The 13,267-nt window shown below is 35.0% G+C and overlaps 1 protein-coding gene and 1 non-coding gene across 3 annotated transcripts in view; one reads left to right on the forward strand and one right to left on the reverse strand.

Moving 5' to 3' along the window:
• Positions 1 to 13,267, forward strand: part of Me1 (malic enzyme 1) — a 196,757-nt gene that overhangs the window by 112,360 nt on the left and 71,130 nt on the right. The window lies entirely within an intron of this gene.
• On the reverse strand, positions 8 to 78 carry LOC124989820 (small nucleolar RNA SNORD31). The gene has a single exon (XR_007109638.1). It is a non-coding gene; the product is annotated as a small nucleolar RNA SNORD31 (small nucleolar RNA).

Genomic DNA, 13,267 nt, shown 5'->3' on the forward strand with positions numbered 1-13,267 from the left:
GATAGCTTACAACTCAAAAAGAATACATTTTTGTCACAGTAAGCAGACTGCAGTGGTGTTCAGCTCATCACTGGTGAAAGCAGTTTCATTTTTAGTTTTAAAGACCATCCGTATGGTTTATTCAATGGGGAAATAGTATAACAATATTGAATCAGGAACATATGATTTCATTAATGGAGATTAAAGATACTAAAGGAAAAGAAGAAGGACGCAAGTTGATTGGCAGCAGGTTCATAAATTAAGGGAAAAGTTAGTACCTTTCAGTTAGTAAAATTAGAATCCTTAATGATTGTCAAGACCTGACCTGGGCGCTCCAGACCTCTGCTGCACTCACTGTGCCACACACTCTCAGCACTGGCTTTGCTATCACTGAACCTAAGGCTGCTCCCAGCTGGGAGTATTTGCTCTTGCTCTTCCTTCTCTACAAAATATTCTTCCCCTAGAAATATTCTTGTTTATTGACTTAATCTTTTTCATACATTTGTTCAAATCTTACCTTCTTCAGAGACTTACCCTGACTGTCTACCCCATGTAATACTGAAACCTGCATGACCTTCTTTTCACCCCTGGCTCTCCCAATATTCTTGCTTTGGTCCACTTTTCTTTCTTTAAATTTCCCACCTTCTAAGAATATTATGTAATGCATTCATTTATTGCTTATGTATCTTTCCCACTCTAGAATGTGTGCACCCCAAGGACAGGAATCTACTTCATTCATTTTATGAACAAGTTTCTGTGTCAATGCCTGACACAGAGTAGATATATAATAAATATTGGTTACAGAGAATTGAGCTCTTCGAGGCAGGGGGCACACAAGGGAACGTGAGTGAATTGGCATGAATATTTTACCACTACAAGAAAATTAAATTTTAAATGCGCCTTACTTTTAATCAGTTACTAGCATAATTTTTATGTGATAAGGAGAGTCATAGGGCATGGTGACTGATGAGTACAAAATTGTCTTAAATCTTAGAAACGGGCTATCACTTGAGGATTTAGAAGTTAGTTCTCAAGTTAGTATGTCATATACATTAATCTAACTACACGAAATGTAAGTTTCTGGTAAATCTTTTTTGACCGGATATATTGCAAAGTTTTGTTCTTTAAAGGTATAATAAAATTTGTATAAAGTTTGCTATAATCAAGACATAACAAAGTAATCATTCACATTGCCAAATGATCGACATTCTGGCTAACTCAATTTTCCATCATTTTGTTGTTATTTTTATTTCACTAACTATAAAGCAGGCCAGAATTAGCATAGCATGTCATAATTTTTATTTAACTGTGATATAGTGATTAATTCTTTTTAAAAATTTTTTTTAAATTGTAGGTTTGAAACAATATCTTTATTTTATTTATTTTTATGTGCTGCCGAGGATCAAACCCTGTGCCTCAAACATACTATGCGAGTGCTCTAACACTGAGCCACAACCCCAGCCCTTAGTGATTAATTTTTTTTATTGTAAACAAGTGGGATACATGTTGTTTCTCTGTTTGTACATGGAGTAAAGGCATACCATTTGTACAATCATAAATTTACATAGGGTAATGTTGTTCGATTCATTCTATTATTTTTTTCCCTTTCCCCCCACCCCTCCCACCCCTCTGTTCCCTCTATACAGTCCTTCCTTCCTCCATTCTTGCCACCGTACTTAACCCTAACCCTAAACCTAACCCTAACACTAACCCCTCCACACCCCCCATTGTATGTCATCATCTGCTTATCAGCGAGATCATTCATCCTTTGGTTTTTTGAGATTGGCTTATCTCACTTAGCATGATATTCTCCAATTTCATCCATTTACTGCAAATGCCATAATTTTATTATTCTTTATACTTGAGTAATATTCCATTGTATATATATATACCATGGTTTCTTTATACATTCATCAATTGAAGAACATCTAGGTTGGTTCCACAGTCTATGGTGAATTGAGCAGCAATGAATATTGATGTAGCTGTATCTCTGTAGTATGCTGATTTTAAGTCCTTTGGGTATAGGCCAAGGAGTGGGATAGCTGGGTCAAATGGTGGTTCCATTCCAAGCTTTCTAAGGAATCTCCATACTACTTTCCAGAGTGGCTGCACTAATTTGCAGTCCCACCAGCAATGTATGAGTGTACCTTTTCCCCCACATCCTCGCCAACACCTATTGTTACTAGTGTTCTTGATAATTGCCATTCTAATTTGGGTGAGATGAAATCTTAGGGTAATTTTGATTTGCATTTCTCTTATTACTAGAGATGTTGAACATTTTTTCATATATCTGTTGATTGCTTGTAGATCGTCTTCTGTGAAGTGTCTGTTCATTTCCTTAGCCCATTTGTTGATTTGATTATTTGTATTCTTGGTGTAGAGTTTTTTGAGTTCTTTATAGATTCTGGAAATTAGCGCTCTATCTGAAGTATGAGTGGTAAAGATATTCTCCCACTCTGTAGGCTCTCTCTTCACATTGCTGATAGTTTCCTTTGCTGAGAGAAAGCTTTTTAGTTTGAATCTTTCCCAGTTATTGATTCTTGCTTTTCTTTCTTGTGCTATGGGAGTCCTGTTAAGGAAGTCTGATCCTAAGCCGACATATTGAAGATTTGAACCTACATTTTCATCTATAAGATGCAGGATCTCTGGTCTGATTTCAAGGTCCTTGATCCATTTTGAGTTGAGTTTTGTGCAGGGTGAGAGATAGGGGTTTAATTTCATTCTGTTGCATATGGTTTTCCAGCTTTCCCAGAACCATTTGTTGAAGAGGTTATCTTTTCTCCATTGCATCTTTTTGGCCCCTTTGCCTAGTATGAGAAAATTATATTTATTTGGGTTTGTGTCCATGTCCTCTATTCTGTACCATTGATCTACCTGTCTATTTTGGTACCAATACCATGCCATTTTTGTTACTATTGCTTTGTAGTAGAGTTGAAGATATGGTATTGCGATATCTCCTGCTTTGCTCTTTCTGCTAAGGATTGCTTTAGCTATTCTGGGTTTCTTATTCTTCCAGATGAATTTCATAATTGCTTGCTCTATTTCTGTAAGGTACATCATTGGGATTTTAATTGGAATTGCATTGAATCTGTATAGCACTTTTGGTAGTATGGCCATTTTGACAATATTAATTCTGCCTATCCAAGAACATGGGAGATCTTTCCATCTTCTAAGGTTTTCTTTAATTTCTTTCTTTAAGTGTTCTGTAGTTCTCTTTGTAGAGGTCTTTCACCTGTTTGAGATTGACTCCCAAGTATTTTATTTTTTTCGATGCTATTGTGAATGGGGTAGTTCTTCTAACTTCTCTTTCTGAAGATTCATCACTTATGTATAAAAATGCATTGGGTTTATGAGCATTGATCTTGTTGTAAACTGCTACTTTACTGAATTCACTTAAGTTGTAAAAGTTTTCTGGTGGAATTTCCAGGTTCCTCTAAATATATAATTATGTCATCAGTGAACAGGTATAGTTTGAGTTCTTCTTTTCCTATTCGTATCCTTTTGATTTTTTTGGTTTGTCTAATTGCTCTGGCTAGAGTTTCAAGGACAATGTTGAATAGAAGTGGTGAAAGAGGGCATCCCTGCCTTGTTCCAGTTTTTAGGGGGAATGCTTTCAGTTTTTCACCATTTAGAATGATATTGGCCATAGGCTTAGCGTAGATGGCCTTTACAATGTTGAGGAATGTTCCCACTATCCCTATTTTTTCTAGTGTTTTGAGCATGAAGGGATGCTGTATTTTATCTAATGCTTTTTCTGCATCTACTGAAATAATCATGTGATTCTTAACTTTTTAAGTCTGTGGATATGGTGAATGACATTGATTTCCGAATGTTGAACCAACCTTGCATCCCTGGGATAAAACCCACTTGATGGTGGTGCACTATGTTTCTCTTATATTTTTGTATGCGATTTGCTAAAGTTTTGTTGAGAATTTTTGTGTTGATGTTCATTAAGGATATTGGTCTGAAATTTTCTTTCCTCGATGTGTCTCTGTCTGGTTTAGGTATCAGGGTGATATTGGCTTCATAGAATGAGTTTGGGAGGGTTCCCTCCTCTTCTATTTCATGGAATACTTTGAGGAATATTGGAATGAGCTCTTCTTTAAAGGTTTTATAGAACTTGGCTGAGAACCCATCTGGTCCTGGACTTTTCTTTGTTGGTAGGCTTTTGATAACCTCTTCTATTTCATTGCTTGAAATTGATTTATTTAAGTTGTGTATGTCCTCCTCGTTCAGTTTAGGTAATTCATATGTCTCTAGAAACTTGTTGATGTCTTCGAGGTTTTCTATTTTGTTGGAGTATAGATTTTCAAAATAGCTTCTAATTACGTTTTGTATTTCACTCGTGTCTGTTGTGATATTTCCTTGTTCATTCCAAATTTTAGTAATTTGAGTTTTCTCCCTCTTTCTCTTTGTTAGTGTGGCTAAGGGATTATCAATTTTGTTTATTTTTTCAAAGAACCAACTATTTATTTTGTTAATTTTTCTGATTGTTTCTTTTGTTTCAATTTTGTTGACTTCAGTCTGATTTTAACTATTTCTTGTCTTCTACTACTTTTGGTGTTGGTCTGCTCTTCTTTTTCTAGGGCTTTGAGCTGTAGTTTTAAGTCGTTTATTTGTTGATTTTTACTTCTTTTGTTGAATGTGCCCCATGAAATAAATCTTCCTCTAAGTACTGCTTTCATAGTGCCCCAGAGATTTTGATATGATGTGTCTTTGTTCTTGTTTACTTCTAAGAATTTTTTTTATTTCCCTCCTGATGTCTTCTGTTATCCATTCATCATATGATAGTGTATTATTTAATCTCCAGGTATTGGAGAAGTTTCTGTTTTTTATTCTGTCATTTATTTCTAATTTCAATCCATTATGACCTGATAGAGTACAAGGTGTATCTCTATCTTCTTGTATTTGCTAACAGTAGCTTTGTGGCATGAAATATGGTCTATTTTAGAAAAGGATCCATGTGCTGCTGAGAAGAAAGTGTATTCGTTCTTTTTTGGATGGTATATTCTATATATGTCGGTTAAGTCTAAATTGTTGATTGTGTTATTGAGATCTATGGTTTCTTTATTCAATTTTTGTTTGGAAGATCTATCCAGTGGTGAGAGAGGTGTGTTAACATCGCCTAGTATTATTGTGTTGTGGTCTATTTGATTTCTGGAATTGAGAGGGATTTGTTTGATGTACATGGATGAGCCAATGTTCGGGGAATAGATATTTAAGGTTGTTATGTCTTGCTGATTTATGCTTCCCTTAAGCAGTATGTAATGTCCTTCTTTATCCCTTCTGACTAGTTTTGGCTTGAAGTCCACATTATCTGAAATGAGGATGGATACTCCAGCTTTTTTGCTGTGTCCATGTTTTTTCCCATCCTTTCACCTTTAGTCTGTGGGTATCTCTTTCTATGAGGTGAGTCTCTTGCAGCCAGCATATTGTTGGATTTTTCTTTTTAATCCAATCTGCCAGTCTATGTCTTTTGATTGATGAGTTCAGGCCATTAACATTCAGGGTTATTATTGTGATATGATTTGTATTCCCAGTCATTTGACTCATTTTTGTTTTTTGACATGACTTGGTTTCTCCTTTATTTGGTTATTCCTTTAGGCTAGTTCCTCCCGTTGCTGATTTGCATCCTCGTTTTTCATTTCTTCCTCATTGAGTATTTTGCTGAGAATGTTCTGTAATGCCGGCTTTCTTTTTGTAAATTCTTTTAGCTTTTGTTTATCACGGAAGGATCTTATTTCATCATCAAATCTGAAGGTAAGTTTTGCTGGGTATAAGATTCTTGGTTGGCATCCATTTTCTTTCAGGGCTTGGTAAATGTTGTTCTAGGCCCTTCTAGCTTTTAGGGTCTGGATTGAAAAATCTGCTGATATTCTTATTGGTTTTCCCCTGAATGTAATTTGATTCTTTTCTCTCGCAGCCTTTAAAATTCTGTCTTTATTTTGTATTTTAGTTATTTTCATTATAATGTGCCTTGGTGTGGGTCTATTGTAATTTTGTATATTTGGAGTCCTATAAGCCTCTTGTACTTGGTTTTCCATTTCATTCTTCAGATTTGGGAAATTTTCTGATATTGTTTCATTGAATAGGTTGTTCATTCCTTTGGTTTGTTTCTCTGTACCTTCCTCTATCCCAATAATTCTTAAATTGGCCTTTTCATGATATCCCATAATTCTTGTAGATTCTGTTCATGATTTCTTACCATCTTCTCTGTTTGGCCAACTTTGTTTTCAGGATTAAATATTTTTTCTTCAGTGTCTGAGGTTCTGTCTTCCTGGTGTTCTATTCTTTTGGTTATGCTTTCTATGGAGTTTTTAACTTGGTTTATTGTTTCCTTCATTTGAAGGCTTTCTGTTGTGTTTTTTTTTCAGTATCTCTAACTCTTTATTGAAATGATCTTTTGCTTCCTGTATTTGCTCTTTTAACTGTTTATTGGTGCATTTAATGCCTGCATTTACTCTTTCATCTCTTCCTTCAATGCCTGCATTTGCTCTTTCATCTCCTTGTTTGCTTCCCTGATTGTTTTAATTATGTACATATGAACTCCCTTTCTGACATTTCTTCTGCTGTACTGTCATTGAATTTTATTGATATAGTATCTAGGTTTGTTTGGGACATTTTCTTCCCTTATTTTCTCATATTGGTCAGATATCAGTGGGACTCTCAGATATTATTGCAGATTTCTTCTTTGGCTTATAGTGTCCCTGTAGATTTCCAGTATATCACCTCCCAACCTTCAGTAGCCTGAAGTCTTGGAGGAACTTGATAATGCAGTGCTTCTGAAGAAAGCTGCCCCTAGCCCGCTATTGGTTCCAGGACTGGTGTTTGGCTGTGTGCGGAAAAGCTCTCACTGGGCGGCCTGCTCCAAGAAGCTGGCTGTGGAAGAGCCTGCCGCTGGAGGGAGCAGAGCTGCTTCGGGAAGTCTCTGGCTGCCCTGCCCTGGTCCCAGAAGTCGCCTGCCTGCCGGGGCCCTCTGCTGGCACCGGGGCTTGGAGCTAGCTCTGTGTGGAAAGGCTCTTACTGGGCAGCCTGCTCCAAGAAGCTGGCTGTGGAACAAGCCTGCCGCTGGAGGGAGCGGGGCTGCTCAGGGAAGTCTCTGGCTGCCCTGCCCTGCTCCAAGAAGCTGCCCCTGTCTGGGCCTGCTGCCCGACCGAGCTTCACTCGGTGGGAGAGACTCACCCCGGGGCTCTGTGTTAGTCTGAGTGTCTCAATGCCTCCCCTTGTTGAATCATGGGTTCTGGAGCGAGGGGAGATGCAGTCACCCTCTAGTCTGCCATCTTGGATCCAGTGATTAATTCTTAATACTGTTTTTCTTTGTAGTGTCCACAGATGATGACCCCTTTGTTTTTAGCATCCTCATTAAAATAATACCACATGCCTCAGTATACATGGTAAAGATTGTCATATTTGTGAATAGAAAAAAATGAAGTGTCGAATTTATTGTTAACCAGTATAGTTAGATTAGGATGTATAGAAATTCAAATGGAAAACAGGCTCATCAAACTGAGCACATGTGGGAGGAGCATCTCCTGGGATAGATCTCTTTCTTCAGAGATCTCAGAGAGTGACCCTTCTTACATTAGTGCATTTACAATAGTCTGGGGTCTGACTCTCAACATAGAAAGTTTAGAAATCTGTTGCCAGCCTACAAAGCCCATGTTTCAGGGACCTTTAATAAATAAAACCTGGACTTTGGAGTCAGTCCCTCAGTTTCATGAACCACTACATTTGCAACCTCGGGAAAATTATTTACCTTCCCTAATATTTAGTTTCCTGTTCTGTGAATTGGGAGAAATAATAATAGAGTTATTGTGATGATTGAAATAGAAATATACAAACTTAATTTTACTAATTATTATAAATAGTGACTATAATTTTTATTTTTCAGGAAGGATTATTGGAGCCAACAATTTAGTTAGCTGTATACTAGAAAAATTGGTTTAGTAACATTAAACATTGGAACTTGTTAATAATTGGACCATTTAATAGTTGGAATTATCTAAAAATAATATTTATGAAAGTGCTACAATATTTGCACATAAAAAGTCACTCAGCTTGTTATAACTGATTGTTTTTGTTAATATTTGGGACCTTTCTGTCACTCTAAATACATGGGCAGATGTATTTTAAGAATGTAAAGTTTTCTGCCTTAGTGGGAAGATGGATTAGAATTCAGGATCTTTAAAGTGTTCCAATATTGGTATTTCTTTTTTGAACCAGGGATTGAACTCAGGGACTCTTAACCACTGAGCCACATTCCAGCCCTTGTTATTTTTTATTTGGAGACAATCTCACTAAAAGTTGCTTAGGACTTCACTAAGTTGCTGAGGCTGGCCTTGAACTGGCCTCCTGCCTCAGCCTCCCAAGCCTCTGGGATTATAGGTATGTGCCACCACACCTGTCTCCAATGTTAGGATTTGATGAAAGTGCCAAAATCCCCCCCCATATATTGTTTCAACATTTGAAGCTGGTCTGTATCATTACATTCAGTGATGCAATGATGTTTAAGATCATTATGAGTTGGTAGAAAATGTTTAATCATCACATAGAATTATTTTTGACCCAGAGGAGTAAACTTCTCATTCAACATTTTAAGTAGCATGAATATTAGCATTCCCTTGCTGCTCAAAGTTTATTTCACAGGAGTTCAGAGACAGCTGGCAAGGGAATTAATTCAAGAGAAAATTTCATAAGCTTTGATTTGCCTTGTATCATATTGTATGTTGTATTATATTCCCTGTGCTACATATTAATTGTGTAGTTGACTTCAAAGTAAGTTCATAATAAAAATTATTTGTATGTTTTACCTTAATTGGTAATGCTATTGAAATTTTGCAAAGATTAAAAGTAAGATGCAGGCTTACATACAGTTTTTATGCCAGTCATCAGCTAGGCTGGTTTTTGATTCTCTCTCCTGTTCAAACATCTGCTTAAGTTTTATCTGATTATATCCCAAAGCAAAGATGGAAGTTGTTCTTTAGAGTTTTCCATGATTCTCAGTGTCCTGTGCATAAACAAATTCCTTACTAAATCTACTCAAGTAGTTTGTCTACGCTTTCCTCAGTTTTCATAGCTTTAACCCAACTATAACCTAACCACAATTTTTTATCCCTGTCACTACCTCTGTAACTATGTCTTTCATATATCATGTTAATGAATCCTCATAAACATACCTTTAACTCTTCATTAACTGTTTACTCCTTTCTGCTCTGGGCATGCACTTGGCCTGTCTTACTGCCTTTTACCCAACTGTGTGTCATTTATACCATTTATAAAAAAGAGATTTTGATTGCTGAATGTACATTGGATGACTATTTGAAATTAATTCTGAGTTTTGAAAGAAATATTGTTCCTTTTCCCTATGAATTTACAGAGGATAAAGTACTAGTTCTTCATAAATAAATGAAACATACATAGTAATTATAGTATTTTTAGACAAGTATTATGTTTAGTTATATGTTTGTCCCATATTTAATATATAATTTAACTGGTAAGCATTTATATTATTTTTCTGGTTACAGATAGTTAAGGATAGAAGCAATGAAAAATTTTAATTTCATTTAACTTTTATTAATTAAATTCTGAATTACTTGAAAATTATGGTTGCTGTTTAGTACTATTTATAACTAAAATACTTCTCAATTGTGCACAAAGAGTAAGTAAAGACATTCTATAATGTAAGAGAAGAAATCACATGAGTGTAGTTCATTTTAATAGTATTTGAGATAAAAATGATGCTGGAGGGTTTGTATGGTAGGGATGTTATTTGAAAACAGGAATTGGGTAAAAGAGATATTGAAGAAATACCCTAGAATGAGAGCAAGTGCGGTAAACCAACTGCAGATATAGTATTTCTCCTTTCTGTCCCATTTTACCCCTTGCTCCATCCCACACATGTGCAGTTGATATATTAGGCAAAATTCATGTCTATTCAATTTGTTTTAGAAAATGTTTCTTGTTCAGGTTAAAGTGCTTGGCACTTACTTTATCTTCATTTTAAATCCTGCCCATAAAATATTACATTTTTTCATTCACATGAAATATCTGCAGTACTCAAATCAACAGAAAGTAGTAAGGTGGTTTCCAAAGACTGAGGGAGAATTAGTATTTAATGGTATAGTTTGAGTTTTGAAGATGAAAAAGTTCTAGAAATCTGTTGGCACATCCCTGTGCATTTGCTTACAACTGAATGTATGCTTAAAAATGGTTATGAGAGTAAATTAAATGTTACATGATTTTTACCACAATACAAAAAGAATTTGTGAGATAGATTAAATGACATAATGTTCATGTAGGAATGTGATATAATTTCACTATTATATATAATTTTGATGCACCAATAAAGATAAATTAATTTAAAGTTATATTAATGTGGAGCAACAAAAAAAGTGTTAGTGAAGTTCTTATACTGAAAATTTCAATAAAAATAATTTTTTAAAGATTAGTATAGTATCATTTATTGTTAGAGATTAAACCATTTATTATTTTTATGATTAGATATGTAGTCTATGTAAAGTGGTTAGAATAGTACTTGCACATAGTGAGTGATTAATAATAATATAATTGAATATAGTAAAGATCACTTTCCAATGCAATTTGATATTAATTCTTTTGAAGCTGCCTTTGCCCCAAGGATATTGGCATTATAACTGGAAATGATTATGAGGTCTATGGATAGTCACAGAGAGCACCTTGAGACTATAAAGTGAGTTTAGTATCAACATTTTTTAGGACTGTTTTATGCTTTATGGAGGCTCAGTTTCCTTGAAATAGCTGACCTGCTCTTAAATTTACCTCTTGTTTGTATTTTTCTAAATGCCGTAAGCACAAAATAATCTGCTTTTAACTACACCTTTTACATTGAGTTGAACAGTCATAAATGTTGAATACTAAAGATAGCATATTTTCTAGCTCATCTTCATGGCACATGCTTGTAATCCCAGTGATTCAGGAGGGCAAGGCAGAATTGGAGGATTGTAAATTTGAGGCCAGTGTTAGTGAGACCCTGCCTCAAAGTAAAAAATAAAAAGGACTGTGTATATAGTTTAGTGGTAAAGCACCCCTGGGCTCAATCCCTAGTACCACATGCACACAAAATTTTTTACAGATTAGAATTATCAGAAGATGACTTGATTTTAATTCTTTATTAAAAGAATATGGATTTGAATCTTCAGAAATTATAGAATGATTTTTAAAATTTTTATCCCAAGGAAATAATAGATTAAAAGTTAAGGAAGCATCATTCTTTCTTACTTTGATTATGACAAATCAAAAAAATCATCTGATCCCTTCCATTAAAAAGAATAACAGTAACAACTATCACAACAACTAGTATACTTTTGAGATATGAACTAAACTCATTTCTAAGTGCTTTACATTCTCTTCATCTTTAAAACAGCTCTGTGAGAGTCTTAAAATTATTCATCCCAATTTCTCAGATAAGAAAAGAGGTAGAAAAAATTTAAGTAACTTAGACCTACCAAACCAGCAACAACAGTCTGACTCCAGAGCCTGTATTCTTAAATCACTGCAAAGTTCAAATGTAAAGATTACTTATATAAACATATTTATATAAACATCAGTATAAATCTATAAACATAAAAATGGTTTGCTGATATACATGCTAAACCTATAGAGTAATTTTACAAACATGATTTGTGTGTCTTCATTTTCAGAAGAAAACTTTATCTTGCATTTAGTTGTTTGATCTCGTCCTGAAACTTAGGAAGTAGCTGACTGCATTACCTTTCCAGACCCCCTGTACCCACAAGGAATAAAGTACAGCTTCCCTGCTATGTAGCATTATGGGAATACTTGAAAGCCAGTACAGAAGTCTCTCAGCTTTAATCCTAATATCCTTTGTTTCACTTTCTCCTATTTCAGTTTTTTTTTAATTGCATCATGTATTTCCATTTTGAGGCCTAGAATATTGTGTTTAGATGTAAATGAAGTATGTTGCACATAACTTATTTTCTGTTAACGCTTGAAATTGGTGCCTTTTAAAATTTAATGCATAGCAATGAGAGTTCAAAATAGCATTTTACATTTCTGAAAAAATTCTTTGTTAGGATTTCATGAAATTGTTAAGACTTTTTAATTTAAAAAATTTTTTTAAAGTTATAGATGGACACAACACCTTTATTTCATTTATTTATTTTTATGTGGTGCTGAACATCAAACCCAGTGGCACCACATGTGCTAGGCAAGTGCTCCACTGCTGAGCTACACCCCCAACCCATGTTAGACTTTTGTGCCTATTGTTTCCAAGTAAATATTTAAGGATTTGTTTGTTTGTTTATTTGGTAGCTCTATTATTGATACTTCATAATCATATCTTTAGGGTTCTTTAGTATATCTAGTGAATTGGTTTAATGATGTCCATATTAATTAGATGTTATCTTTATTGTATTTTGATTATGAAATTAAAAGTTTTTACTTGAAGTTTAACTTCCCATATATTCAGTATTGTCTTTATACTTTGGTATGTGGCAAACTTGGAATGTTTCAGATTTTGCCATGTAACCCAGATCATTCTGAAGCTGTATTTTGTTTTATGGCCAAGTTTATTCTTAATGAGGGGCTTGAAAATATATGTCTTACCCTTCTTTCTGGATACCACAGAATCCAAAAATGTTATTGTTATCAGCTTATGGGAAAACAAAGTGACTAATACAGTTCATATGAGAAAGAGGACTGAGGACTTCTTCACTCCACATATGCTTGTGATTTAAGTATTGCTAACTTTCAAAAAACCAATTGCAGCCTCCATGTGACTCAGTTGTTGCCACATTCTCTTTTTTTCATTAAATTGTTATTGGCACCCCAGGCCAGAAGCCCTGCAGGGGTTCCAGTGAACTGGATTGGGTTGCCTGCACACATCGGAAATAAGGCAAAATGATACAAAGAAGAAAAATGAACTTAATCTCAGTATTGACCAAAACTGGGAAGACAGCTAATCTGCCTCCACCCATCCTAAGGAATATATACAATTTATAGGAACAAAAACTAGGAAATATACATAGATAGATTTATCCAGGCTGTGCTAGCTAGAGAGATATGTTACAATTCTGGTTTCATTGGTGCCTGTCTGGGCCAGGAGAGGTGTGGGTAGCTTTCCAGTTTCCATTTCAGCATGAGGAAGACAGGATAGAGAAATATAGGTTATCAGGAAATTGGAAAGGAAAAAACAATTTGAAACTTTTAATTTAAAAAGAGTCTTTGTTATAAAATTATATATTTCTTTTAATTTAGGATTTGTGGAACCATCTCCAGGAAAAGAGAACCT

The sequence above is a fragment of the Sciurus carolinensis genome, chromosome 7 (assembly GCF_902686445.1).
Source record: "Sciurus carolinensis chromosome 7, mSciCar1.2, whole genome shotgun sequence".
NCBI lineage: Eukaryota > Metazoa > Chordata > Mammalia > Rodentia > Sciuridae > Sciurus > Sciurus carolinensis.